The 12,440-nt window shown below is 42.4% G+C and overlaps 1 non-coding gene across 1 annotated transcript; it reads left to right on the top strand.

Annotated features, from left to right (window-relative positions):
* The first annotated feature begins 1,826 nt into the window (after positions 1–1,826).
* LOC136462043 (small nucleolar RNA R71) lies at positions 1,827–1,934 on the top strand. The gene has a single exon (XR_010760570.1). It is a non-coding gene; the product is annotated as a small nucleolar RNA R71 (small nucleolar RNA).
* Positions 1,935–12,440: the final 10,506 nt, after the last annotated feature.

Genomic DNA, 12,440 nt, shown 5'->3' on the forward strand with positions numbered 1-12,440 from the left:
CCCGGCATCTAATTTTGCTAACACAGGATGAACGGTCATGTCCAGCTCCTAGGCAACGGCTATAGCTCACAAGGCCCAAAGAAAGATTTGTATTTGAATCCAAACCATTAGCCTCCATAGAATCCACCACATGTTTAGCATCAGAGGAAGGCGGCTGGGGGCTGTCACAAAGAACATGGCCATGATCAAGATGAAACTTGAATTTATCCCCAATGTAAGTCAGGGAAACCAGTCCTGAATCTAAAGTGATCAAGGGGAGGGGAACAAGAAAAGAACCAAAGCGGATCAAGCCAGGTGGCTACACAACTTGCTTTGGAGGCTTTTGTACCAAAGTTTTGGCAAAAGAGACATGTTTACTGCTCTCTTTTTTTATCAAGTTCTTAGTACTTTTGGAGAGAACACTAGACCATTCTTTTTCTTGTTCCTCTTCTCGGAGATGTTTTTCTTGTTCCCAGTTGGGCATGCCATTGCTCCAAAGATGAAAATAGACATCGAATTGAGAAGTGATCACTCGACGGAGATGATGGACATGGAACCCAACTTGTTTGCAAGAAACAAAAAAGTGAAAGTGGTTCATGCTTAAGAATTTAACATGAAAACTAGCGGCACAACCACCCAAACATGCTTGGAGGACTAGAGAGACCAAATCTTCAGTCAACCAAAACAAAAAATGGTGGAAAGTAACCAATCGGAAGAAAGATCCATCAATCGAAGGAGAGGAATGGTGTACAAGGGTGCCAAAATGGTGATCCACTTCATCCTCAAACTTGCGCCCGAGTGAGAAATCCAGCCGATCAGCAAGGTTTGAAGAAGACCCCATGGCATGCAGAGGTAGGCGATCAGAGGAGGGATGGTAGTTGTCCAGTGGCGAGGATCTCATTGGCAGGGAGGGAGAGGAGGAGGTGGGAGGGATAGGATAAATTGCATGTCATGTTTGGAGTCGCAAGTCATGGAGCTGGTCGAGATCACATGCACAAATGGCTTAATAGGGACACCAGAGGCACAGAGAACGCTTGGAGACTCCCATTGCTGCAGTTCTATTCGCCACTCTCTGGTTGCTGCAAAACATCGAGCAGCTTGTGTGCAAACTCCACAAAAGCCACCTCTAGCTCCAAAGGAACATAGAGGAGCTAGCATAGGCCTTCCCTGGGCACTAGCAAAGCCCAAGGGAGGTGGATGCCAAGGCTAGAGTAGCCAACAGTGGCATTGGAGGTGGCCGCTAGAGTCGAGGTGGCCATAGGCGCACATGCTTAGTCAGGCTATCAGCAGGGCAACGGTGTAGGAGCTACGGTCAGGGCTGGAGCGGAGCATAGGGGTGAAGCTGACGAGGCCATAGCACACCAGCGAAGCGTGGATGGCCATTGGGGATGCGCGTACGGTGGCAGCAGCGGAGCCTAGCAAGTCAACCTCTTCGCAGGAGAGAATATTGTTGATGATGTTCATGACCTCCCTTGTTTTTGGGCAATCATTCCCCAAATGGTTTCCACCACACACCTTGCACCATTGCTTTGCTTTAATAGCTTATGTAGAGGCGTAGTGTTGGATGGCCTCTCGATCTTTCTTGAAGTTTGCACGTTCCTCAAGATTCTTCATTAAGAGGTCCATCTTAGTAGAGAGTGCATCCACCTCATAAACGGTATGCATGCCCTCTTCTTAGGTTGGAGTCATTCTTCATTCCACCCTTGATTTGTCACCATCTTTTAGATGAGGTTTTTAGCTTGTGTGACATTGAGTGATGTGAACGTTCCTCTTGTGGTAGCATCAAGGTGACTATGGGCCATGTTGGTTAGCCCATGGTAGAAACCTTGGATCAGGAGCCATTCTTTAATCCATTAGTGAGGACACTCCCAGATGTACTCCTGGAGACATTCCCATGCTTCAAGAATAGTCTTGTCTGCTTATTGTTGGAAGCTTAAAATCTTTCCATGAAGAGCAGTGGTTTTGCCCATTGGGAAGAATTTCTCAAGGAATGCATTGGCATAGTTTTCCTAGGTGGTGACATCTTTGGGATGAGCATAGAACCATTGTTTTGCCTTCCTAAGCAAGGAGAACGGGAAAAGGCGAAGATGGATGGTGTTTGCATTGACTCCCTCAATGGCAATGGTGCCACACACCTCCATGAAGCGTTGGAGATGTGCATTTGCATCCTCATGGGGCTTCCCACATAATGGGTTGGCTTGCACCATATTGATGAGTGCAGGCTTGAGCACAAATTGGGCATCCCCCAAGTTGACTTGTGGTCCCATGGCTACATGAGTAGCTGACAGGGCTAAGAAGTCAGAGATCGCGTTCTGAGCCATAGTGTAACACCCTAGGTGTTTGTCACTAGTTAAGCAATGGGTTTGAGCTCAAACATGACATGTTAAGTGGTGATGAAGGTGTCAAGATCAAATCTACAAGAGTGAGCTCCAACTTAAACTTGGGCAACACAACTTTGCTTGCATATTGGCCCTTTTCAGATATACACCTAAGTAATGTTGAGGGTGCTTCTTTCATGTGCCTCACATCAATTTTCCACCCACATGGATGATTGGAAAAGTTTCGTGAAGTTTGGAATCGAGAAGTCACATGAAATCACAAGTTATGTCCTTGCCTGAATTGCTTTATTTTGTAAATGAGAACATGTGATGACAAACAAACATTTCAACCTTGCTCAAACAACTCTACTTACACTCTGGAACAAAAGTTATGAAAGGTTCATGTTGAGCAAGTGGCCAGAAAATGCTCCAACAGATCAAAAAGGGTAATTTAAGCTTTATCGTGATGCTACCTTAACTTGGTTTGAACTGTGGTTTAGATTGTTTGCATGGTGGTGGAACTTAAATAAAAGTTGTAGTCCATGTTATGTAGAACAAAATTTATTTTTGGATCAAGGCTTGATTTCAACTTCTAAGTGTCTCGATTAGGGATTTCAAGAATCAACTCAGTGCTGTTTTGAAGCTCCAAAAATTGGGCAAGTGTTGGAACTGAAATATTCAGTTTTCAAGTTTCGTGAACCCCATTTTGGAACCTTGTATCTCTCTAACCAGGCCGAATGAGACTTTGATCCTTTAAACAAAGTTGGAGATCTCGCGTAGCTCTACAACTTTTCTTACTACATTTTATGCCAGAACTAAACGGTTTAGGAGATAGAGAGGCGATAAAATAGAGGTTCAGTCGGTTTTTCATGTATTTTTAAGCTAGCCTCAAGCATTTGAACGTGGCCACCTATACATACGCTTGCCACCACATGGCCATCATGCTCAAGCTGAGCCCCCACTCACCTTGGGCATGCGCATGTGCTGAAGACATGAAATGGACGCCGCTGTCTCTCCCTTCCTCTGCATTCTCTCTTTCTCCCTTGCTGTTCTCCTCCTTTAGCCAGGCACGGCGGCAGCAGGAAGCCATGGCCGCCGAGCTGTACTCCATGGCTGCCCCATTTCCTTGCTCCCTCTCCATGGCTATCGGTCCGAGCACCGCTGCTTGTTGACGCCCCCGCCACCCCAGTCGTCCTTGCTCGTCGACCTCGCTCCACCGACGCACCTCGATCAGTTGCTAGTTAAGCCAGCCCTGAGCCTCATTGAAGCCTCGCCATGGCCAAGCTATCCGGGTCATTGTGGCCGAGCTGCTCCCCTTGGCCAGCCTCATGGGCTCCCCTAGGAGCGGGCGTACGCCCTAGCACCGCCACTCGCCGCCGGCGAGCTTCACCATCCCAAGCCGGCCATCTCTCCCTGCTCTCTGTTGTGGAAGAAGGCGAAGGACCGTGGGGAAGAATTTGATGAAGTTGTAGGGTCTAAGTGCGAAGCTGTGACTTAGATGAATAGTGCTATAAAGGATATGTTTGTTCGAGTTTAATTTGTGGACACTGCAGGGTCCCCGATGCAAGATTTACATTCCTTTTCTTTGATTTATGCAGATTTGAATGATCAACTTTGAAAATTCATAGTAATTAGTATAAAAATCATAAAATAGTAAATGAGGACTTTTTGGAATCCTTATGAAATTATCTATGCCATAGATCTATAATATGGCATGCTTTAGTTTAAAGGTCTTGCTGTGAAAATCAATTTCTGCAGTTAGGTTCTTAATACTAGTTATGTTTTGTATTTTTCATAACTGCAGTTGTGGTGCTCAAATAAATGAGAAATTTTTATGGAGTGCTAACTAGGTGATGGTTGTTGTCTGGTAAAAATGTCAGGATTTGAGGCTTCATAGTTTAAGAGTTATAAAAATAACAAATACCCTATGTTGCCTTGCTCCTATTCCGAATAGGCCTGCATGTTTGAATTAATTGGCTTAGTTAAGTTATGAATAATGACTTGATGACAACATGAGTTGTAGTACTTTTCTTAAGATTTTCAAAAAGCTAAATATCATAATTTTTGGTTAAGTAAATTTTTAGTAATTGTTGCTTAAATTTCTATGGTTGTTTCTGCCCAAACTTAGACAGGATTTTCTTGTAGGTACTATGTGGCCTTTTTAATAGTAGAATTAGCTTTAGGTGTTTTAACAAAGTTGTTTAGAATTTCCTAAAATTTATAAAAAGTCTAGAACCACATTTATTGGACATGTATAACTCTAGTTATAACAGTTGAAAGTGGCATGTAAGATTCTGTCCATGTTTTGGACAGAGATGCATTCATTGGATTAATTGACCTTATTAGCTGTAGAATCATCTTAAGGTGATAATAATAAAGTTGTAGGTAACTTCATAAGATTTTCAAAATGTTATGATTGATGTTTGTTGGAGGTCCAGAACTCCAATTATGCTTCTCTAAAGTTTTGATCAGTTTTCTATACCACTGTTGTTTGGGTTGCATGTGCAGTTTTGCTTGTACAATTATTTTCATAGTGTAAATGATGTTTTATATGGTTGAAGTGAATACCAAAGTTGTAGATAATTTCATAATATATCGTGTGTTAAATTTTCATAACCATAGGCCTGATAATTTAGGAGCTATAGATTTTACAATTTCATTGTCAGATTTTGCATGCTCTCTGTATAGTTCTGAATGATTGTGTTGTTTGACTTAGCTAATATTTGAATCATGTGTTGGAGATAGTATAAGAAGTGTAGTTATTTTCATGAGCTTTCCAAATTGTTTAAGATCACACATTTTGGGGGCCTAAGTCTACAGTTATAAGCTTGTGAAGTTGCATGGCAGAATCTGTCCAAGTCTGGACAGAGGTGCTCAATTGAACTTGATTGACCTTGTTAATGGTGGAATCACCTTGGGATGATAATAAACATGTTTTAGATAATTTAATAATATTTCTAGAAAGTTAGGGTTCATGCTTGTTTGATGTCTATAACTCCAGCTATGCATTGTTGAAATTACTACTACTCTTTTGTTCTAGTTCTGTGTAGATCTGAAACATTGGCATGTTTTACCTGGTTAGCTTTGGAATAAGCTTTTGGTGATTATAACAATGTTGTTGGAAATTTCATTATCTTTCCAGAAAGTCTAGGGTCACCCTTGCTGGATTCTTATATCTCCAGTTATGGTTAAAACAAGTGACTGCTGTGCTGCTGTCCAGATTTCTATACATGTGCTAGGTGATTGCTTTAGTTTGCTCTTGTTTTGGCTAAACATGTTGGTTAGTTCTTGATCGATACATGGGTGCAATATCTGAACTTAAGTTCACTTTTGTGCCATGCCTAGTATGCTTGCTATCCCTCTATAATAGGTTGTGTGATGTTTAGTTAAATAACTCTAGGTGCCTATGTCTTGCATGATCTTAGGTTGCCTTTAATGCTATTATGTGATGCATCTCATATTACCATTCTTCATATTCATGCACTTGCATCTTGCATCTCATCTAGGTACGCTAGATGAACCACGTGAAGGTCAGGATGTTGGAACCGAACCCAAAGACAGTGTATGGTGGACCTATCCCAAAAATGGAAGGACCCCTGGAGTACATGCCTGAAGAGGAGATGCTCACCAAGCGAGTGTCATCTAACAAACATTGACCTAGTGTTGGATCACAGGCAAGCCCTGGATCATTCTAAGCCTCCTATGTTTTTATAAATATCACTTGAGTTCTTTATGTTTCATGCATTAGGTTATAAGAGTTGATTGGAACCACTTGATGCATAGAACTACTTGTCCAGAAATATACCTTGAACCCTATGTAGGTCCTAGATCGAATGTATGCTTAGCAATGCTTAGACCTGTAGAAGTTAGGTAATTTCCTGTCACCTGCGAGATATAGGTGGATACCAAAGCATGGTTGGCTATATTTGCTATCATGAAAAACAACCATGGGATAATGTAAATGGAGACCAGGTGAGATGTCGATAGAGAAGCAACAAGACATGGAGGTCTTGGGTGTGGATCTATCCCCGTCTTTGTCGATTAAGGACCGTACCGTTGTTGGCACTTCTAACAAGATTGAATGCTTGCCTATCACTTAGCTGGCCGAATAACTCATTCCAACCATGAAGCCGAGTAGCTCAACTCAGGCCAGGCCCCGCTCTATAAGAGTGCACACACTAGAGGAAGTAAGGATGTGCGGGGAGCGGATCAATAGACCGTGGGCAAGCATGACCTGAGTGACCTAGTTCGGGACCATGGGTAGGCATGGCTTGAGCGACCTGGCTACCATTAGTCCCTGATTGTGTGGTGCTAGGCGAACCTGCAAAATGTGGACCTGAGTTGTACCAAAGGTGACCTAAGACTACCTTGGCGCAGGTATGTCTAGGTTTGTGGTAGGAATAAATTCCCAGCTGGTTGAAATCAATTCAAATCGCTGTCTCTCCCGGATAGTGAGAAACTTGACTAGTCCCAACATCGTAGTAATTGTATTATGGAATGTGATGGTTTGGATAAACATGGAATTACTACACTGGCTATGGTTACTATTGTATGCCATTAAATGATATACCACATGTTTGGCACAGGTTAGTTGCTAATCTAGAGATGAATAGCTATAATTAACTTGATGACCAAAGAATAATTGCACAACTGAATTAGTTGCTTTTTATGAAAAATATTGTCAAGCTAGCTCCACCTACAAAGCCTTGCATACTCTTTGGTGTCACTTTATTTCTGGTTTATGACGGGTAAATCTAGCTGAGTACATTTGAGTACTTAGGGTTTATCCCACCATGTTGCAGGTGAAGTTCTTGGCCTGCTGAAGATGGTGGCTAACCACCGGTGGGCTCGGTGACTCTATATTTATTTCTCATCTATATGCTTTTATCTGAGGATGTCACTCATGCTAGCAATGTATTTGGAACTTATATTAATGTAATCATTTGAAAGCTATGTTGTTTTCACTAATTGGTTTTTGAAACCCAAACTTGTACTATTATTTGTGAACCCATTTGTAATATTATTTCTGCTACAACTCTGCGTATGTGATGTGTATTTGCTTAATCACATGATCTTGGTTGTGATGTTGATTTACCGAGGTCCTTCATGACACTCGGTAGACTACCGGGTTTATATAAGTGAAAGTATGCACATGTCAATGTGTTAGCGGGGACAACCGTACTTGATCTTGTATAAATTGGGCGGTTCTATCACACATAGCTTGCTTGAGTGTTGGTGCAGAGCCTCCTTCCTTCAGTGGGTTCAAAATCGAGCTAAATTTCTGAGGGGAAACTAGATGACATCTAGAATTCCTTTAGAGTTTCTTAGGGCTTTCTAATGTTTTTACTCAGAATTGAAAACCACGCATACAATGTCTTGCTTCACAAAAGAGAAACAAAGGGAAGGGGTGAGCCCCTACAACTAATTGATAACTAAATTGATGGCAAACTCCGAGTTCAACTTTATTAAAATTTCTAGGCTATGCTTTCCCCGGCAACGGCGCCAGAAATGCTTGTTGGTAATTCTTATGACTATTGGATAATTCTGCAAGCGCACAGAATATACCGCTGTAGCACTTCACCTAGGAGTATTCCAAGATATCATTATTTATTTTATCCCAAGGGAAAGTGGTAGCTAGAAATGTTAATAAAAGAGAGAGATCCTTGTATTTACCACAACTTAGCTTCAACTAGTCTAAGGGGGTAAATGAAATAGGACAGGAAGGGATAATGCAATAAGCCAAGATAAGATAAAAGATAACTAGTAAGTATAGCTAGGTGGGAGGACAATGAGTGAGTAAAGGGTTCCAGTGATTCTATCTTTTCTTCTATGATTTTATCTTAACCATATATATGCAACATATAGATTGAATCCGCACAACAAGCATACAAGGCAGTAGGTGAGACAATAGGAGACAAAACCCCTATCCAAAGCAGCTACTCTTTTACTAGAGCCTTACCAATTTAAAAGCTTGCCTATAAACACGTGGTGGGATCCAAAGACTAGACAAGGCTGTCACCACCAGCTAGCTACCACAAACAATGCATGCAACAAGTGGCAATCAAGGCAAGATAGTGTATAAGCACCATGCTTGCACCGTGTCTCACTACTCTAATTGTGTGCACAAGCCAACTAGAGTACCTTATGATAGGCAAGATCGTAATACTCGTGTGGGCTTGGACCAAAATCTAGTATATAACATGTATATGCTAAGGATAGACCATAACAATACTATAACAAGTATAATATTGCACAAAGTAGAGACTAAGTAAAGTAAAGAAGGAATATTATATATATAAAGTAAAGGTCTTACAAGGAAGGGAAAGATACAAGAGCTATACTAGACTCTCCAGAAGATAGCTCTAGAAACGCCGAGCAAGCTCAACTCGACTCTAACTCCCACACTAGACTACACTACTACAAAAGTAGAACTACACTAATCTTCACTTGCAGCTTGAATGCATCATGAATGGAGAGGGGGGTGTGACCCACTATTTATAGGTGGAGGTAGAGCCGGCGCCACATCAGCGATCCATATGACCTCCATCAAGCACCATAGGATCAAACCACCATTGAATCAAAGGTTGAGATCATGAGAGTGCATGGAGGCGTGCATTAAGGCAGTTGGAACAATCTGGACATTGGGAGCACCCCCTATGACAAGTGGGACTTGTCTCCCCCTTCTAGATGGTTGGCCCACTACCATAGTGCGTGGTTGGCCACTTTGGGTATGTCGGATGCTTCGTTGTAGGCCCATGAATCCATGGGACTTCAACTTTGACCCTTGAGAGAAAGCACAAATGTGATCCAAGGGTGGGGAATTGCTCTAGGGTGCTTCTCCTAGATCCTGCCACCTTAGCAGAGCCTGGTGGGCCCATAGGGAGGTTGGGTGACCTCCTTATGGAGGGCCCATGGGCTCATTTTCTCCCATTTGTCATTCCATGCATAAAAATACTTCAAGGTACAAGTGGAACTCGTTATTGATAAAATATGTTTCATGACATGTCTCCCTTCCATTAAACCGAGGTTGTTGATGGTGTTTTCAGTGTGTATTTTTATATCATTTTCACCATCAACAACTATGCAAAAGTAAAGAAAAAAAGAGTTGAGAAAAAAAGGACAAGTGTCTGAGATATCTAAAACAATGGGTACTTAGATGGCCGCCTTTAAAAAAAGAAGAGAGAGAAAAAGAAAAAAAGAAAGATAGCCCCTGCTCTTGCAAAGTATTTCAAGTTTCATACAAGAGAGATATGTTTCAAGGAGTGTTGGCAGTTCTTAACTCACATTCCTACCGCTAACTTTAAAATAAAACAAAACAAATATGATTGCCAAAACTTAGAATTAGGGTTTACAACTCATATTTTCCACGAGTTTTGGTATCTACATGTTTTACAGGCACAAGTATGAAAATACACCAAAATGCACAACCGAGAAGGCGCATTCAAGCAAAATAGAAGCAAAGCACATATAAACTTCAGAGATGGGCCAGAACACCATCGTGATCGGGGTCCAGGTCCACCCAAGGGCCCACACGCCAAAGGTGGTGACTAGGCGCACACCCTGGTTGTGGCCGCACCGCCCCTAGCTCCACCTGGCCCCACATTTCTCTAGCGATACAATTAATGCTCCAGGAGACGGTTGGATGCGGTGTTTCCTAAAATACCTAAGCAAAATGACCATCTTCAAGCTATAAAAGGAGCCCCCTCCTCACATTCGAGAGGATCATACACATTTTTTGAGAAGAACAAGAAGGGCTACACTCATTCCATTAGCATGTATCTAGACTAGTTAAGGAGTGAGAGAGGGAAAGAGTTAGAGGAATAGCGGACTAGTGATGTCGTCTACTTGTACTCAACAAGCCTTGTACATCTAGTGGAAGGAGTGCCAAACTTGTTGGCTCCCCTCTGCGCTTGTATCTCTACAATCGTCTTGCTACTTGGAGTAAGACGCTTGTGTTCATATTTTGGTTTTGATTCCCTAAGTCAAGTTATCTTTGTTGCTACTTACTTGTGGGTTCATTGTCTGTCCTCATGAATGGTGCTCTAGTAGAGGACTCCTGATAAAGATGGAAGTTCCTAGCCAACGCTAGGGTAGTAGTGGTTAGCATAGATGTGGTGTCTATGCGACATGTTACCTTTATTTGCCTCATATCCCATGATTGAGGGTAGGCAGTAGATGGTGACAACCCTGTCCATCTTTTGTAATCCCCCATGTTTGGATATAGCATAGAGCCGTATGCCAGTATCGCCTAGCAGACCAAGCGTAAGCCGGTGCCCAAAGTGAGTCTATAGTAGCAAAGTTATCTTCACTTAAGGTTTCTACCCTTAGAAGAACCTCACTACCCAAGTTACCCTTCATCTTGTTCTCCTAGGTAAACTAGCCAAAAGACTACTTACACCTCCGTTCCTTTGGGAAAATATGATACCCTAAATACTTCCGGGTGAAGTTTTACAACAGTACTTCCAAGCGCTTGCGGACTTTTTTGCTTATGCTAAGAAGCGCCAATAAGCATTTCTAGCGCCATTGCCAGGGAACAGTTGTTGTTTTAGTCTCCAAACCTAGTTTGCCCGTGTATCCTTTGTTTTTACCTTTCTTTTCTTTTCACTCTTTTTCAATGGAGCAACCTAGCATTCAAAACCTTTCTGCTCCCAAGGGCGGGTTTGTGGAACATCCACAATCCTCGAAGCCAATCACAACTTCAAGTTACAAACTCCGCCCTGGCTTCATAGCCATGGTTTAGGAACAAGCCTTCTTGGGTTGGATTATGAAAACCCCTACCATCATTTAAGGGAGTTTGAGCAACTCTATGCTTGCCTGACCATTTTAGGCATGTGACAAGAAACTCTTCGATGGAAGTTGTTTCCTTTCTCACTTGATGAGAGGGCGAAACAATGGCCCACAATGTAGGGATGGTAGCTGGCGATTGGGAAGAACTAAGGAACATATTCTGTCTTGCATTCTTCCCTATATCCCAAATCGCTGCCCTACAACAAGAGATCCTCAACTTCCAACAAAAAGAGAAGGAATCCATAGGTGCTGCTTGGGATAGATTCTCAATTTTAACAAGATCTGGTCTAGACATGTCTATACCCAACCATTTGCTTTTACAGCATTTCTGGTTAGGGCTTAGCAAGGAATCTACCCTATAACTCGATATAGATGTCGAAGGTTCGTTTACCCATAAAACCATAGCGGAAGGAGAAGCGCTCCTAGACCGCATTATAGAGAACACTCCTTCGCTAGAACCCCTCCATGTAGTACCTGAGCCAAGCCACAAGGAAGTCACTTCAGCTGAGGTCAAACCCATAACACCCAAAGAGAGACCCTCACCCGAACTAGAAGTTCTGGAGGAAGGTTTCCAACATTCGAACATTCCGTATTTTGAGGATGACCTTTATGAAGAATTCAGAAACACCTCAAAATACTCATGCCAAAAGAGGCCACCGGTTCCAGTCACTCCTCTTGAACCATTAGACAAAGAATTCCTAAAGGAATCCATCAAGGAGTTGACCGCTATCATGAGCAATGAATGGGTGGAAGAGGGAGAGCATTATTCTAAAGAAATTCAGATTCATGTCCCTCCTTCAACCATCCACTGCAAAGTTCTTAGAACAATGGTGGATGTGCTGTACTCGGCCACTGTTAGAGCAAACTTGATGTTTGTATCATTCTCATCTGCCTACTTTGGCAATGAGCCCCTTGCTCCGACAAACAAATCCCTTAGAAGTAGCCCATGATCGGTCCTAAAAGGGCATGGAATTCTACACAACACTACAATTCATCACAATGATGTCGTAATGGCTCTCAATTTCCATATCTTTGACATTCAGGACTTCGACATCTTAATAGAGCATCCCCTAGAAAAACTCTTCCTAAACCCACAAAAAGCAGGGGATTTGGACATAAAGCTGGGGAGAGACACCTTTACCATTCCTATCACTCGAGCCAAAAACTCAGTGGCAGAATCTCTCCCCCATCTTGACCTTCCCAAGCAGGTCATGTTGGTTTTACCCCTTGATTCCCCTGAGTCGTCCTTAGAATAGGATGCGAAACTCTTCATAGAAGAAGAGGACAACTTAGGAAAAACCACTGATCTTCCCACAGGTGAAGTACTAGCACAACCTCTGGCTAAGCTAAAATCCC

The sequence above is a fragment of the Miscanthus floridulus genome, chromosome 6 (genome assembly GCF_019320115.1).
Source record: "Miscanthus floridulus cultivar M001 chromosome 6, ASM1932011v1, whole genome shotgun sequence".
In the NCBI taxonomy this organism is placed as follows: Eukaryota; Viridiplantae; Streptophyta; class Magnoliopsida; order Poales; family Poaceae; genus Miscanthus; species Miscanthus floridulus.